The following is a 16,251-nucleotide window of genomic DNA, read 5'->3' as shown; positions in this document are numbered from 1 at the left end:
CTCATTTGGCCGCATGATCGACTTAGGGAGCTGTGGGGCGAGCAGGAGAGGGAGGAAGGACGGAAAGGGCCAGCAGAGTAGGGGCTTGCCAGGGCTCACCCGGAAAAGGGCCTGGTGCCCCGGAAGCGATCGCCGTCTCGGGGTGGGGGGGAGCTGGCGGGGGGGGGCGGGACGGGTCAAGCCCAGGCGCTACGGTGGCCGGGTGGGGTCCGTGCCCGCGGCTGCGGCGCTGAGGTCCGGCGACTGCAGGAGAGCGGCTGCTTTGGTGGCGGTGGCTGCTGGCGCTGGACCGTTTCCCGGGGTGGTGGCTCGTGCACCTTCAAAACCGAGCGAAATCCAACCCAAACCCGCCTCCACTCCTCTTTCGGTGAGGGTCGAGAAGGGGCAGGTCGGGGCTGCGCGTGTCTGGTCCCCCACTGTCCACTCGGGGGTCCTGGGGCATCCCGCCCTGTGCGGCCAGCCCGTTGGGGCGCCGGGGTTGGAGGGCGGGAGGGGATGTCGGCGTGTCCCTCGCTGGCCACCGCGGGTAGATGACCAGCCCCGCGCCGGCAGGACTCGCGGGCCCGCTGCAGGCGCCGCTGCTGACCCCCGGGCCGTGGCTCCGGCTCCGCGCCTGCCCCGTTCCTCCCCCTTGTAGCGGAAAAAAATCACAGCCGAAAGGAAAACCCGGGGGCGGGTCCGCCTAGGGGGGTCCGCCCGCCCACGCCCCCCGGCCAGGTGCTTGGCAGCGCCCGGCCTGGCTGCGCACCCCGGGGGGCTTTCCCGCGCCCGGGGCGATGAGTGGCCCTTCCTCCTGGATTGCTTTGTAATTTGTAACTAGATGGAGAGTCACTGAAAGCCCCCGAGGGCCTGGCAGGGCCGGGGAGGGTGAAGTGCCCCTGGGTCCCGCAGAAGGTGCGGGAAGCGCCTTCCCCGGGCGGGCGGGGAGGAGCACTCAAGTCCTCGTTCCTTAAATCGTCGACAATCTGGTGCGTTAATAGCAGTGCTTGCTGTGTCAAGTCTTTCCAGAACCCACCCCAAGGTGCAATCCCGGTATTCTGCACCCCTTGGCACGCCCCCTCCTCGCCCGCGTCCTGGGGACCCCCGGGCCTCGAACCCGCGGCTCTGCTGGCAGAAGGAGGCGGGGCCTGGGCTTCCCTGGCCTTGGGAGTCACATTTCTTGGGCGTGCAGTTTGCACTTCTTGTGCAAACTTCTTGTGCAAACTCATATTTCTTGGGCGTGATGGGTCCTGGGGGCTCCCTGCTGTGCCTCCTCCCTCAGCTCTTGGAATCTGGCTGGCTTGAGTGGGATTTCTCCCAGTTTCTTATTCGGATCCTAGTTCCCCAGACGTGGGTTTATTTTATTTATTTCCCTCCCCCCCTTTTGCATTGATTTTGTGTCAGTTCATAACAGGCCCAAGGGAATGCTCTGTCCTTCTTGATTGCTTGTAATTTGTAATTACTTTGAGAGTCACTGAAAGTTCCCAGAGGGGTTGGAAAGGCTTTGAAAGATCAAGTGTCTCTCTGGTTCCAGTATGATAAATAAAGCGTCTTTTCTGACTGGGGAAGAGTACTTAGGTAGTTATTACTCAAGTAATCCGATAATCTGATGCTATGTTAAGTTAATATCAATTCTTGCTTTATAAAAATCTTGCGAATTTTATAAAGCAAAAATAAAGTAATTATTAAAGTGTACATATTATTTAAGTATAAAGTAATAATTTAAGTATAATTAATACGTTATTAATAAAGCAATTATTAAGTAATCCAATAATCATATTCTATATTGAATTAATTTAAATTCTTTGTAACATTTTGCGAACTGCTTAATGCTGAAATGTGCCAAATACAGGAAATTGTATAGTTTAGTAAAAGGAATTTTTTGTTTGTTCTTTGGGCCGCACCTGGGAATGCTCAGGGGTTACTTCTGGCTCTGCACTCAGGAATTGCTCCTGGAGGTGCTCCGGGAACCATATGGATGCTGGGATCCAACCCGAGGTTGGCGCGTGCAAGGCCAGTGCTCTACTCACTGTTGAATCTCTCTGGCCCCAGCAAAAGGAGTTTTAAAGCGATTTAACTGATTCTCTTTTTCTATAAAATGGAATACAAATATATAAACATTTTAGTTGTGATTGTGGAAATTCCTAAATGTTTTGGTAAATCTGGAAGAACATGATTGTGTAGTATTTATTAATGATTTTTAAGCAAGCATTTTGCATTTAACTTTCTGTGGACCATGAAACTCAAATTAGCCTCTACTCTCAGAAAACTATAATTATTGAACTGTTCTTTCAAAATATGATTATTCTAGGGGCTGGAGAGATAGCACAGCGGGTAGGGCGTTTGCCTTGCACGCGGCTGACCCGGGTTCGGATCCCAGCATCCCATATGGTCCCCTGAGCATGGCCAGGGGTAATTCCTGAGTGCAGAGCCAGGAATAACCCCTGTGCATCGCTGGGTGTGACCCCCCCCCAAAAAAAAAGCAAAATATGATTATTCTAGTAGTATGTTTATCTTATAAACAATTGTATATATGTGTCATTAAAATATAAATATGAACTGGTTTAAATACTAGTGTATGTACCAATCTTGTTCTGGGAATTCAGATTATTCATAATATCTGAAATGGCTGAAATTTGAGGTTAGGTGTATAATTCAGAATTAACTCATGGAATTTTATACATTGTCATGGAGAAGTGGTAGTAGGCTAGATATTACTCAAATGTTTTGTTTTTCCTAAGCTTTTATTCATTCAGTAGGCACTAAATTCTTAACTTTATTATTATATTTTGTTTGTATTATTATATATATTTGTATTATTCTATTATTATATTATGATATTTTGCTTATTATTTTAAACAAAATATCGCGTGTTTATTGAGAGCATCCACGTATCCTCAGCTCTGTACTAGATGTTATTAGAGCATCATTACGTCTTTGTTGTAGTTCGATGGTTTGGGGCCACACCTGGAGGTGCTTACCGACTGCTCCTGGGTGTTGCACACTCCTCCCCGGAGGTTCTTGGGGGAACCAGAGAGTCTCAGGGATTAGAGTCTGGGCCTCCACATGCGGAGCCTCCACTAACCACCCCGTGAGCCCCAGATGTCACAACATTTGATTATTACAGCAGCGCTCAGCTGTTGAATCTCCTTTACGTTTAGCGGAAGAGGAAGGGAGGGGGCTCAAGGAATTCACCTCACCTTGTCAGTTCTGTTTGACTTTCCCTCTGTACGCACTGTGGAGATTGTTCTGTTCCTGGGAAGCCATTCAGAGCCTTACTTTAATCTAGTATTTCCCGAGCAACTGTTACATGCCGGGTACTCACCCGATGCAGGGGACAGAGCAGGGAACAGAAAGAAAAATCCCCTCTTAGGGGGCTTATGAGTGTGACATGTAAACCTGGCCTTCATTTTTTTTTTTTTCTTTTTGGGTCACACCTGGCGATGCACAGGGGTTACTCCTGGCTCTGCACTCAGGAATTACTCCTGGCGGTGCTCAGGGGACCCTATGGGATGCTGGGAATCGAACCCGGGTCAGCCGCGTGCAAGGCAAACGCCCTACCCGCTGTGCTATTGCTCCAGCCCCTAAAACCTGGCCTTCAAGAAGCAGGAAATAATTTGCCTGAATAGTGTAGCTTGCTTGTGTTCTATTTTATTGTTTTTCTCGTGTGTGTGGGACGCTTTCTTTTACTTGGCCGGCTTAGGACCACTTGTCCCCACCGGCATTGCTGGGGTGGGAGGCTGTGGGGTCAGGGCTGCTTCTCACATGCAAGCCGTGTGCTCTACCCCGTGAACCACACCCCCAGCCTAGGATTTTCTGTGTTTTAGAAATACAAATGCTAACAGGAGTCATCAGCCAGGGAAGATTTCCTGGAGAGGATGAGACCTGATCTGGAACATCTGTGAGGAAGGATTTGCTAAAGAGACATTGGGAGCCGGGGATTCCCATTTGAGGCCTGTGAGGAACAAAATTCTGAAGTCCGGATCCTAGGGGAGGAAGGGACAGACACATACATCAAGGAACTGTTGGTACTTTTGGTTTCTTGCGCATGTAATACACAGTGTTGGCTGAAGTGGAAGCCAGTGTTTTGCATGTTGATGTCAGCGCTGCAGTTTGAGTTCCTGTAGCCACTTTGCATATGAGCCACCGGGCTGGGTGCTGGCATCCGCATGTATGAACGAGGCAGTGGAAGAGCAGGCGGTGAGTCAGTGAGAAGGAGGCAGTGTAGACGGACCAGAGGAAGGGACTGGGCTTGGTAGCTGTTGGGGAAGGAACCGTGGGCTCTGGACAATGCTGAGTGTGACGTAGGATGGGGTCAAAGGAGGGAGGAATCTGCGCTCACAGGTTTGAACTGAGTGGATCGTCTGAATTGCGGATTTGATAGGTTCATCAGATCAGGAGATTAAGCAAATTTCAGTACGTCTCCTTATTTCCATGAAGCATTACAGAAGAAAACATTTTTCAGTTGGGCAGGTTGTCAATGATGAGATTCCGTTTCAGAGTTAAAAATGAAGGCTGTGATCTAGAAATGATGAAATAAACTACTCCTAATAATAATTGATGAACCTTAAAATCACTGAATTTGGGCAGCTATTTGTAATTAATTTTGTAGTTCAGTATAGAACTGTGTACCAGGAAAAACAGGCATCAGTCAAATGTTCTGTGGAAGAAATTGAGAGATGCAGCCATTCTGAGTGCTGGGACAAAAATAACTTGATGCTCTAAATGAAGAGAAAAAAATGGACTCCAGGGAGATGGTTGTGGATGGAGAATGATGGTATCTTGGACAAAGTAATGGTGATGACGGATGGAAGTGGATGGGCTTTTGAGATGCTTAAGAATTGGATTTTAGTGATGGATTAGTTATGAGGATTGATGGGAGAGGAACCATCATTGGTTTATACAATGGAGTTATAAACCATGGAATGGATTATTATACAAGTCACTGAGAGAGAGCATTGTGAGATGACCAGGTTTGGGGACATTATTTGTTGATTTTTTTCATTATAGCATCAGTGTTCAAGTTAATTTCTTTTTTCTTTTTATGCTGTTGTTTTTAGATTTTTTTTTCTGTCTTTGGGTTTTGAGCTGCACTTGACTGTACTCAGGGATCACATATAGTGGTGTTCAGATCATATGTGTTGCTAGATATCAAACCTGGATTAGTTGTGTGCAAGAAGAGTACTTTACCTGCTGTACTGGTAAGGCCCCGAGATTAATTTTTTTCAGATTTTCTTTCTTTGGTCTTGAGTGAACAGGGATGATTTTCTATATTAAAGGCTTTGGAAAAAATGTTGATGTTTATTTTTGATTTATATATAGCATCCAGACATATATATGAATAGGTAACTGAGTGATACAATTATATGTCATCTTTCTTTTCACTGGGGATTTAGTAAATTGGGCATCTGATTAAATCCTAGTTTCTTTCAATTGATGTGTATATGTAAATATGGAAAAAGGCATACTTGATTTTTCCTTGAAGATTTTCTTTGTGTAACTTTTTCAAATGGATATTGAACCAATGCGATTGATTGTCTTGTTCTCATTCTACGTTTCACTGCAGAGCAATGAGTGTAGGGTAGATGGTGGAGAAGATGAACCACTGGTGTCCAGAATCTAGACTCCAGGGGGTCTTGCAGTATCATTTTGAAGAAATTCAGTCTTTTCTTTTTTCAATCTCTAAAGGCTAACAATTGCACCCACTTTACTTAGCTGTGGAGGATAAATTCAGATGATACCTATACCTCTAACAAAATTTCTAGTACACCGTCTGTTTCCATCATTCTTACACTGATGTGGGCCTGCTTTTTATCAGGATCTTTGAGAGCATTTTAATTCTCGATTTCTGTATAGCTCTCACATGGAGAAAACTTTGTCATATTTGGATGTTGAGAAAATAAAATTATATAAGCTTGCTTTGTTTACTTACCCTTGTTGAACATGAGTCAGATGTCATCTTCCACAGAATTCTCATCAGCAGCTACGTTTATCCGTAGATATGAATGGTAAACAACAGTGTATTGGTTTATGATTGCACTTTTGGTTTTGTTTTGGGGCCACATCCAGTATGCTCAGGGGTTACTCCTGGCTCCAAATTCCAGGGTCCCTGGCGGGGCTCTGGGACCGCATGTGGGAATTGAACCCAGGTCAGCTGCACTCAAGGCAAATGCCCTTCCTGCTGTACTATCAATCCAGCCCCTGTAGTTGCTTATTAAGATGATTATATGTGTGTGTGTGTGGGGGGGTGTGCCATGGATTGATTCTTGGACTTCATACATGCAAAGCATGTGCTTCCTCTGTGTCTTACTGTGTTTACTGTTCTCTTTGACCAGATTTTTCTGAAATTGTACTTCCTTTTTAACCTTCATGTTTTATTTTATCTAGAACAGTACTTCTCTTTTTGCCTCCTCCACGCCCTCCCCTTTTTTGTGGGGGAGCCTTTCAAGATACTGCCGCTTATTTTTATTTTGGTTGGTCACACCCAGCAGTGCTCAGGGCTCCTGGCTTTTTTGCTCAGAGATCACCCCTGGCGAGGCTTGGGGGGGTGCCATATATGATGATGGGGATCAAACTCGGTATTATCACAGGCAAGGCAAGTGCCTTACCTGCTGTGCTATCTCTGACCGATCCTGCCAGTTTTGAAGAGTCTGAGACAGTTGCTTCGTAGAATGCCTTACAGGATGAATTTGACGGTATCATCACGGGTAACTTTAGGTCAGTCTTCTTTTCAAGACTATTTCATAGGGTTTGTTGTGAACGTTCCACTCCATCTTATCAAGAGTGATCTAGTGTGGGGCTGGAGAGATAGCACAGCGGGTAGGGCGTTTGCCTTGCATGCGGCCGACCCAGGTTCGATTCCCAGCATCCCATATGGTCCCCTGAGCACCACCAGGAGTAATTCCTGAGTGCAGAGCCAGGAGTAACCCCTGTGCATCGCCAGGTGTGACCCCAAAAATTAAAAAAAAAAGTGATCTAGTGAGCAGTATGAACATCAGTACAGCAGGTAAGGCTCTTGTCTTGCATGTGCCCGACCCAGGTTTCATCCCCGGCACATCCCAAATGCTCCCCCGAGCACCTCCAGGAGTAATTCCTGAATGCAGAGCCATAGTCACCCCTGAGCATCACCGGTGTCACCCAAAAGCCAAAAGGAAAAAAAGCGATATAATGATCACATTTATACCAAGAGTATCCTGCCCGCATGGGCAGAGCCTGGCAAGCTACCCGTGGCGTATTCAGTATGACAAAAACAGTAATGATAGGTCTCATTCTCCTGACCCTGAAAGAGCCTCCAGTAGTTGAGAAAGATGAGTAAGGAGAGGCTGCTAAAATCTCAGGGCTGGGAGGAATAGAGACGTTACTGGTGCCCACTCGAGTAAATCGATGAACAATGGGTTGACAGTGATGATGATGATTTATACCATTATTGATAAGCTTAAGTCACTTAGGTCAGGCAGCTTTTTATATTCTAACAGTTTCTTTTCCCTTTTATTCATCATCTGTGTGACTGGGACCTTGAGATTATTCAACATTGTGTTTTTCACCAATTATTCCTTTCCCCCATCCATTGCTTTTATTTTTTTGTATTCAGTATTTTATTAAGTTAGAATATGAATGTATAAAAATCTGTTTTATGATGCTTTTGCAAGATAAGAAACATCTGAATTACATATAATTATTACCTATTAAAAACTACATTCTCATATAATGACTAGTACAGTATGTCCATTGCTTTTAATAGCCACTGATGATTCTTCCTGGTACAATAGTTGTATTGATGGTTTGTCAAACAATGATTTTGTGGTTCTCTTAATCCTTTCACATGCTAGCTAGTTGTCTCATAGCTATTCCTCCTTTTCCCTCTTATTTTAGGATCACTGTGTGCCTAAAAGTCCTTTTAAAAATATTTACCCAGGGGCTGGAGAAGTAGCACAGTGGGTAAAGCCTTTGCCCTGCACGCATCTGGCATAGGTTCCGTCCTGGCACCCCGTATGGTCTCCTGAGCCTTGCCAGGAGCAGTCCTTGAATTCAGAGCCAGGAATAAGCCCTGAGCTCTGCAGAATGTCCCTCCCTCACAAAAAAAATATTTAGTGGCTCATAGTCTGTGGCCATCATTCTTTTGTTGATTATCTCAAATTTGGTTAGTTCCCTTGGGCTGGTTTTGATGGCTTTTGTGTATGTCTACATTGGTACTCGTTTCTTCGCCGTGGAAGTGAGCACCCGTGTTGGTATTTGGGTTGGCTCTTTCTTTTTGGTGCCATGAAATCGAGACTCACTTAGTATGTCCATACTTGACACCTGGAGTCAACCGTTGTATCATGGAGTTCTGGTTCTTTTATGTTGGAAATGGTTTTTAGAGAGTCATGGCTTGGAAAATAAAGATTCTTATTGTGACTGGGCTTGCCTTGCAGTCTAGGTCTTTAAGTGGATCACCCTTTTACAAAATGTAAACACTTACATTACACATTTTGTCTTTTTAAAGAAACCATGAGTACTTATAAGAGGTCTTCAATTCAAGTTCAAAACTGAGTTCATATTCATCTTCTCGTGGTTGGTATTTGTATCTTTTTTCCTACAGGGAGAATCTGATTGTTGCCATATCAGTGTATCTACTCATTCAGTGTAGCCTACAACACAAAGTAATTTTGGAATTACTATGCTGATACTCCTTTTCGAATGACAGATCTGCCAAGTACAGATTTTGTTGCCATTTTATACCTTTAGAGTAGATTCCATTAAAAATGTATAGTGAAAGCAGGTTAGTGTTTAAAATGATTTGAATTGTTTTGTGTGTGTACTTATGTTATCTTTTCAAAATAGAAAGACTAAACCACTTGTTATTTTTCTGTAAAACCAGTTATCTGTCAAACTACTAGACATAATAATTTGAAAATGATCATAATTTATAGTTGGTGGAACTTGAGAACAGTTATATATCAGACTGGAAATATGCAGTTTTTAAATCTTGGTAAGGCTTTCAAATTGTAGCTCTCTTTCCCAAAATGGTATAGTATTATCTAAAATTAGAAACAGTGAGAAAACTAATATGAAGCAATTATGTTTGTGTGCAAAAACAATTGTGCTTGTGAACATTTTAGACAATGCACCTCTTTTGGTCTGTGATACAATTCCAGCATTAATGATTAACAATAGACTTAATTGTGAGAGTATTTTAATGCATTCCGAATAAGAAATGGGTAGTGTTCCCCGCCCCCGTATTTACACCTAGAGTAGAAAAATTTATGATTAATGTTATTTGTATGTCTTTGTTCTTTGTATTTGAAGAATGTCAGTTGTGACTGTATTACTATGAGAGTGTGTGTGTGTGTGAATATTTTTATTGGGAAAGGGGAAATTTTTTGGGGGGGGCTGGGGGACTTCCCTAGTAATGCTTGGTTGTACTCACCTCGTAATACCAGGCCTACCAGCAGGGGCCTGAAGGGAGACCACCAGGCTACTCCAGTGGTGTTTGGGGGGCTGCTGGGGTTACACCGGGCTGTGTCTAGGGGCTGTGAGGTGCAGGGCATCCAAATCAGAATCTCATAAATTCCCGGCATGCCCCTGTCCTAGCCTTTGCGCTATCTCCCTGACCCAGAAAATATTTCTTAATACTTGTAACAGTTTATGTTTGTATTGTGACATATCACCATGTTTAGTTTTGTCTCCCTCAGTTATAATTGTGTTATTTATTAAAGTAAAAGATTAATGAGGACAGGAATTGGCTTTCATGGCTCATTGTATCTCCCCTCGTGCCTTGCAGAAGTAACAACTCACATACTTGGTGAAGGAGTAAATGTGATGTTTATTACTTGAATGACATGTAATTGCTAGTCATAATAGTATGCTTCTTTTTTTTCTCTTTTGCAAATGTAATTAATAGAAAGAGGCTTGAGAAAGATCTTATTTACATAATTGATAAAGTTTTACATTTGCTTGATAGGAATTTCAAAGTCACTGTCTCAAGCGGAATTCTTCATCTTTTTTCTGTGTCTGTGCTCAGGGGATAGTCTGAGGTGCCGGGGGTTGACCCTGGGTGGGCTACCGGCCCGGCAAGTGCTTGGCCCACTCTCCTGCCTCTCCAGCCCTGAAATTGCCCTCTTCCCCTCAGCCCGGTTCTCTGGGTTTTCCCATTTCTGTTGAGTGCCGTTATTACCGTCCTAGAAGCCAAATTTGAAATCTGAGTCTGCATATCTCACCTTGTCCTTTTTTCTTCTTTTTTCCTTTTTGTTTGGGCCACACCTGACTTTGCTCAGGCTTACTCCTGATTCTGCACTCAGGAATACTCTTGGCGGTGCTCGGGGGAGCCTATGGGAGGCAGAGGATTGATCGTGGGTCAGCTGCGTGCAAGGCAAGGGCCCCACCTGCTGTAGCATTGCTCCAGCTCCTGCACTGTACATTTAAGAGGTGAAACCATATATAGTTTATTTTATGACTTTCTTATAAAGTCGGTTCGGTGTTCTGGTGTTTTTAAGTGGAGAATCTCATCCTGAAGAATCCTAAGAATGTTTACAATGACAGTAATGGAGACAAAACTACCCTGTTGGCCCTGAGGTTAGGTGCTGGGAGGTCTCCAGACCACCCCAGCAGGGCCCAGGGCCCCCCAGGGCCTCACTTGGTGGTGCCAGGGGTCTGTCTGGGGCCAGCTGCCTGGACGGCATGGGCCGTAACAAACCAGGTGCTGTCGTGCTGTCTCGCCGATCTTATTAGTCCTCTTTTAAAAGTCAGTTTATGAATATGTGTCCTGCCTTTACTATGTTGTTATCCCCCCCGCCCCCTGAATCTTTTTTGTCTTCTCCTGCTGCCTTCTATTTTGCCTAACCCTTCGCTCTGATCAGGTAGAGTCCAAATAGAGCCATTGCTCTCTCTTTCTTCCTTTTTTAAAAAAAATTTTTGGATCACACCCGGAGATGCACAGGGCTTACTCCTGGCTCATGCACTCAGGAATCACTCCTGGCGGTGCTTGGGGGACCATATGGGATGCTGGGAATCGAACCCGGGTCGGCCGTGTGCAAGGCAAACGCCCTACCCGCTGTACGATTGCTCCAGCCCCTCTCTCTTTCTTCCTACTTGCCGCCTTTCCCCTGATAAGCATACTGGCATACAAACAGATTTTATTTTTATTGATTTTATTTATTTGGCCACACCCGGTGGTGCTCAGGGCTTCCTCCTGACTCTGTGCTCAGGAATCAGGGATCGGGGTAATTCCTGCTGGTCTGGGGGAACATACAGGGTGCTGGAGCTCGAACCCAAGGCAGCTGCCCTACCTGCTGTGACTATTGCTCTGGCCCTATGAAAGGATCGTGTTTAGGCTGCAGGTTCAGTGTGTGGAGATTGGCAGGTTGAGCACAAGGGTGGGACTAGGAACGAAACCCGAATTGATGCTTAACTCGTATGGAGAGGACAAATTAGGAACTGAACCAGCATCTCTCAATGGGGCCCAAATGAGACCCTCGGTAGGTCCCTGGATATTCCAAGGGGTAACGGTGGAATAATATTCCAAGGGGGTAACGGTGGAAGTCATGTGGCATGATATTGTCGGGCGGAGGGGGCAGCTGTGAGGGGACATAGCAAGGAAATAAGTCAGAAGGGGGCAGTGGTTGGTGAGAGGTTGAAACACTGAATTACATGAGAGGAAAACAGTCTTTTAGACAGTAAGACCAGTTGGTGGGTACCAGGAGACGGAGGGGGAGGGGAATGGGTAAAGTGGGCAGAAAGGGGCAGCTGTCTGGTAAGGGAAAGAATTGGACTTTGGTCTTTGGGGGATGGGTCCTCCCAAGCAGTGCTCAGGGGCCAGGGGGGCCACTTGCAAACTAGGTTGGAGAATTTAACACTCGGACCCAGAAACTCGGTGCTCAGACCCTGTCGTCTTGGGGGTCACCAGCCTTTATCCTCCCCCCAGTACCCCAGGTGCTCGGAGGGCCTAGAATTTTAGCGTGAATTAATATAGTCAGTACGCTTGAAGCTTTCTAAGATGATGCATGCTAAGCTTACACCCAGTTCTAATTTAATTTAAAAATGGATAACTCTGTAAACAAGGAACGGAGTTGGAGTGAGGAAATCAGAGAGCAGAGAGGACAGATCCACTTATTTACAGACTTTCAAGGTCAGGCAGGGAATTGATATTTGTTACTAAAAATGCAAGCAGGTAGAAAAGGTTACAGCAGATGAAAAGCTCAGAGCAGACCTCACAGTTCATTTTATTTGATGGTATAGCTAAGAGCACATCAAAGATTCCGAATCAATATCTATATTTCACCGGGCTGCAGAAGAGCATTTGGGAAGGATGCCCGAGCAGACGCAGACCCGGGAAGGCTGCGGTGTTTTTCCCGTCGTCCTGGGGGGCTGAGATAGATTCTGTGGAGTCAGTGCCTAAAGTTCTGTCAGGGCTCGCACTGGGCTTTAAATCCTCAGGGGATGAAATATTCTCTCTCTGTTGCCAGATGGGAGAGGCTGATTACCTTCATCTGCCCTTCAAGGACATTGATTTGAGTACCCTTTACATTTATCAGTTTATAATTTATCGGCTGTCTTAATGCGCGATTATGGGTAGAAAAAGTGACTCTGAAAATGACATCTGGGTCTCAATCAGATTTTCTTACGAAGCTGTGGTTCTGCTTTCCTAAAGAACTCTGCTTCGTTTCCACTCTGCTTTTCAGATAATTAGCAATAGAGTTTTAGCTTTTTTCTCTAAGTTGACAGAAATGCTCCCTAATACTGCTATATCTTTTGGGGGGCGGGGTTGGCTTGGCAACATCCGACAGTGCTCAGGGCTGACTCCTGGTGCTGTTCTCAGGGGTCACTCCTGCTGGTGCTCGGGGGACGCGTATGGGGTGCCAAGGATTGAACTGGGTTTGGCTGGATGCAAGGCAAGTGGCTTACCCCCTGTGATGTATGAATGGCTCTTAACACTATCTTTTAACTAAGATTGGATTTGTCTGAATGTTAATAGTGAATACGAACAGTGGAAATGGTAGAGAGTAAGGTTTGTAGTATGCATTTTATTTTTATTTTTATTTTTTTCGGTCATAAGTGTTTCAGTACCTCTCCCTCCACCAGTGCACATTTCTCAGCACCAGTATCCCAGTTTCCCTCCCACCCGCCCCCCGCCTGCCTCTATGGCAGGCACTCTTCTTCTCTCTCTCCCCCCACCACCCACCTTCAGTGTAGTATGCATTAGTAAGAAAAGTCTATTGGAAAATGGCATTACTAGTTTAAAGTCTTAAGAAACAAGAATCTTTGCTTATCAGTTTGATCACGGGACAGTTACAAACAGGAGTGGGAGGTTGTTTTCCTTGGTCTGTGTCACAGAGCAGTAAAGAGACCGTAATAGGTTGAACAGGCACTGTCTGTCACACTGTCATCCTGTTGATCATTGATTTTCTGGAGCGGTGCCAGTAACGTCTCCATTTGTCGTAGCCCTGAGATTTTAGCAGCCTCTCTTTACTCGTTCTTCCCAGTGGTGCCGCACTGGAGGCTCTTTCAGGGTCAGGGGAATGAGACCCACCATTGTTCCTGTATTTGGCATATCAAATATGCCACGGAGAGTTTGCCAGGCTCTGCCGTGCAGGCAGGATGCTCTCAGTACCTTGCCAGGTACTCTGAGAGGGAGAACTAGGCTATAAGAGGTTGTACAGCTATGAATGTGACTGCAAGCTTCCAGGAGCTTGGTTTATAGTCTCTGATGTTAGCTATTGATGGGATTACATGGGGGGGGGGGGAAGAGCAGTTTCTGGGTGTGGCTGCCTAGCTACTGGAAAATGGGGAATCTGGGTGGAAGAGGCCCCGTCCTGATCCGAGCAGCCTTGGAGATCTCAGCCCCAGGTCCCGCACACCTGGGTTCCTCTGCTGGTTCCTTCATACGTGAGCCTTGTCCGAATGTGTGGAGAGGGGCCTTGAGCATGGCTGTGGCTGGGTTCCGGAGGTCTTCAACTGCCAGGGCTGCTTGGGGTGGGGAGGGAAACTCAATCCGCACTGTTCCGAGGGGCCCTGGTGAAGACAGCCAGGTCCAGGGGCAAGAGACCCTGCGTCACTCTCTTCCGTACATACACATGCTAATTTTTCCTCTCTTCTTTTCAAATCCTTCTATGCTTATCTGAAGGAAAAACCAAAACGTTTTACCAATTGCCAGGGACACGCTCCAAGTCAGTTAATGTGGCCCCAGCTGCCCTGGAGAGACACCGAGGAAGGGAAGCTCCTGAGTGTGACCCAGTCGCCGGAAGCAGGACCCTGGCTTGGCACTGTCCTCCTCCTTACAGACCGTGCTGCGAGTTCTGTAGTGGGGCTTCTTCTCTGTCGATTTCTTACTGTGCGCTTAGCACTGGTTCATTCGAAATGAACATGGCCGAGGCGCATCTGTAATCTTCCTTGCCCAGTTTTTCACCTGAGCAATGTACTTCTGAGCCATTTGTTAGGATTCTAAATGAGGCTCCGTGGAAGTGATCAAAATAGAGAAAAGTGAAGAAAGGAAAGTGTGGCAGTTCATCTCAGATACTTCCTTTTTCTTCTTTTGGCTTTCGAGCCACACCCAGCTTGGGTGCTACTCCCAGATCAGTGCTCATGGGTCCCTCCTGGAGGTGCTTGGGGGACCGAGTGGACCCTGGTATATGGAGCCTGTGTCCAACTGGTGAAGCTACCACCTCTCTGCCCCCGCCCCCCCCCCCTGTGTTCTAGCTGCTTTGCTTTCCACACCATCTAGACTTTGTCTTATGTATGTGTCTGTATGTGGGGGGCAGATATATACGCACATATATCATACACATACATTTATACTCAGGCTGATCTTTTTTCCCCCCCACTGTGTTTTGAGTGCCTTAACTTTTGAAAAATAAGTAATAAGCTTAGTATTTAGAGCAGTGGTAGGTTCACAGCAAACTTGAGTGGTAGATCTGTAGATCTCCTTGTGGCTCCTGGCCCCCCAACACATATGAGTCCCCCCCCCCCACCCTCTCAGCATCCTGCTCTAGGGGATATTTGTCGCCTGCCCTAGGCCGGATTTTGATGCATCTACATTGAGACATTATTATCGCCCCAGAGCCAAACTTTGCAGTGGGGTTTACGCTTGGTGGTTGCATTCTGTGATTTCAGATAAATGTTTGACATATGCTCACCATTACAATAGTGGGTAGACTCAATTCCTTTGCCCTAAAAAGCTTCTGTCTTCTGCCTACTCATTTCTTATCCTCCCACCCCCACCCTCAGCAACCGCTGCTCTTTTTTCCTGTCTCCATAATTTTGCCTTTCCCAGCATGTCAGACCGTCAGGATCATGCAGGATGGAGCCTTTTCAGATTGGCTTCTTCCATCTGTTATTATATATTTTGTTTTCTTCTCTCTTTTCCTGGCAAGACAGTTCGTTTTTCTCTCTCTCTCCCTTAGTGCTGAATAATACTCTGTCGTCTGCATGCCCCACAGTGTATTTATCTGCTCACCTCCTAGAGGACATCTTAGTTGCTTCCAAGGTCTGGCCATTAATCAAAACCCTTCTAGAAACGTCTCCGTGCAAATTTTTGGTGTGGCTATAAAATCCCAGTTCCTTCGGATACATTCCAAGAACTGTAATTGCTAGATTGCCGGCAGAGAATATGCAGTGGTTTTGTAGAAACTCCTAAGCCGTCTTCCAAAGTTGCTGTAGAGTTTCATCCCCGAGAAGGAAAGAGTGATTGTTGCTCCTCAGCCTCCTGGTATCTGGGGGTCGTCAGTGGCTTTTGACCATTCTCGTTGGTGAGTTGTGTTCTCTTAACGTTCTTACGTGGTTTTCCTGCGTGGGCTTACATTCGTCTGCTCACTTGCCACGCACATAGCTTCACCGATGAGGTGGTGATCTTAAGGCCTTCAGCCCATTTTACTTTTTAAAAAGTTATTTATTCATTTATGCTTTTTGGGTCACACCCAACGATGCACAGGGGTTCCTCCTGGCTCTGCACTCAGGAATTACTCCTGGCAGCGCTCAGGGGACCACATGGGATGCTGGGAATCAAACTCGGGACGGCCGCATGCAAGGCAAACGCCCTACCCGCTGTACTATCGCTCCAGCCCCCTGTTTATTTTTACATTGAATCATAGTGAGGTACACAGTTACATAGTTGCTCATGATTTGGTCTCAGTCATATAGTGCCCCAACCCCTGTTCCTTCACCACTGTGCTTTTCCTACCATGACTATCACCAGTTTACCTCCTGCCCCCCCGCCCCGGCCTGCCTCTATGGCGGGCACTTTTCTTCCCCCTCTCGGTCTTTGCCTCTGTCTATCTGTCTGTCTGTCTGTCCTTCTCTCTC

The 16,251-nt window shown here is 46.0% G+C and overlaps 1 protein-coding gene across 4 annotated transcripts in view; it reads left to right on the top strand.

Moving 5' to 3' along the window:
* Positions 1–202: 202 nt before the first annotated feature.
* The window catches only part of ATG4C (autophagy related 4C cysteine peptidase), a 106,071-nt gene continuing 90,022 nt past the window's right edge, over positions 203–16,251 (top strand). For all 4 annotated transcript variants that reach the window (XM_055139779.1, XM_055139777.1, XM_055139776.1 and 1 more), the window contains exon 1: positions 203–367. The gene's annotated coding sequence lies outside the window, so the exon portion shown is untranslated. The remainder of the gene's footprint in view (positions 368–16,251) is intronic.

The sequence above is a fragment of the Sorex araneus genome, chromosome 5 (genome assembly GCF_027595985.1).
Source record: "Sorex araneus isolate mSorAra2 chromosome 5, mSorAra2.pri, whole genome shotgun sequence".
NCBI lineage: Eukaryota > Metazoa > Chordata > Mammalia > Eulipotyphla > Soricidae > Sorex > Sorex araneus.
The sequence above is the reverse complement of the archived record's forward strand: the minus strand, read 5'-3'. Positions and strand labels throughout refer to the sequence as shown.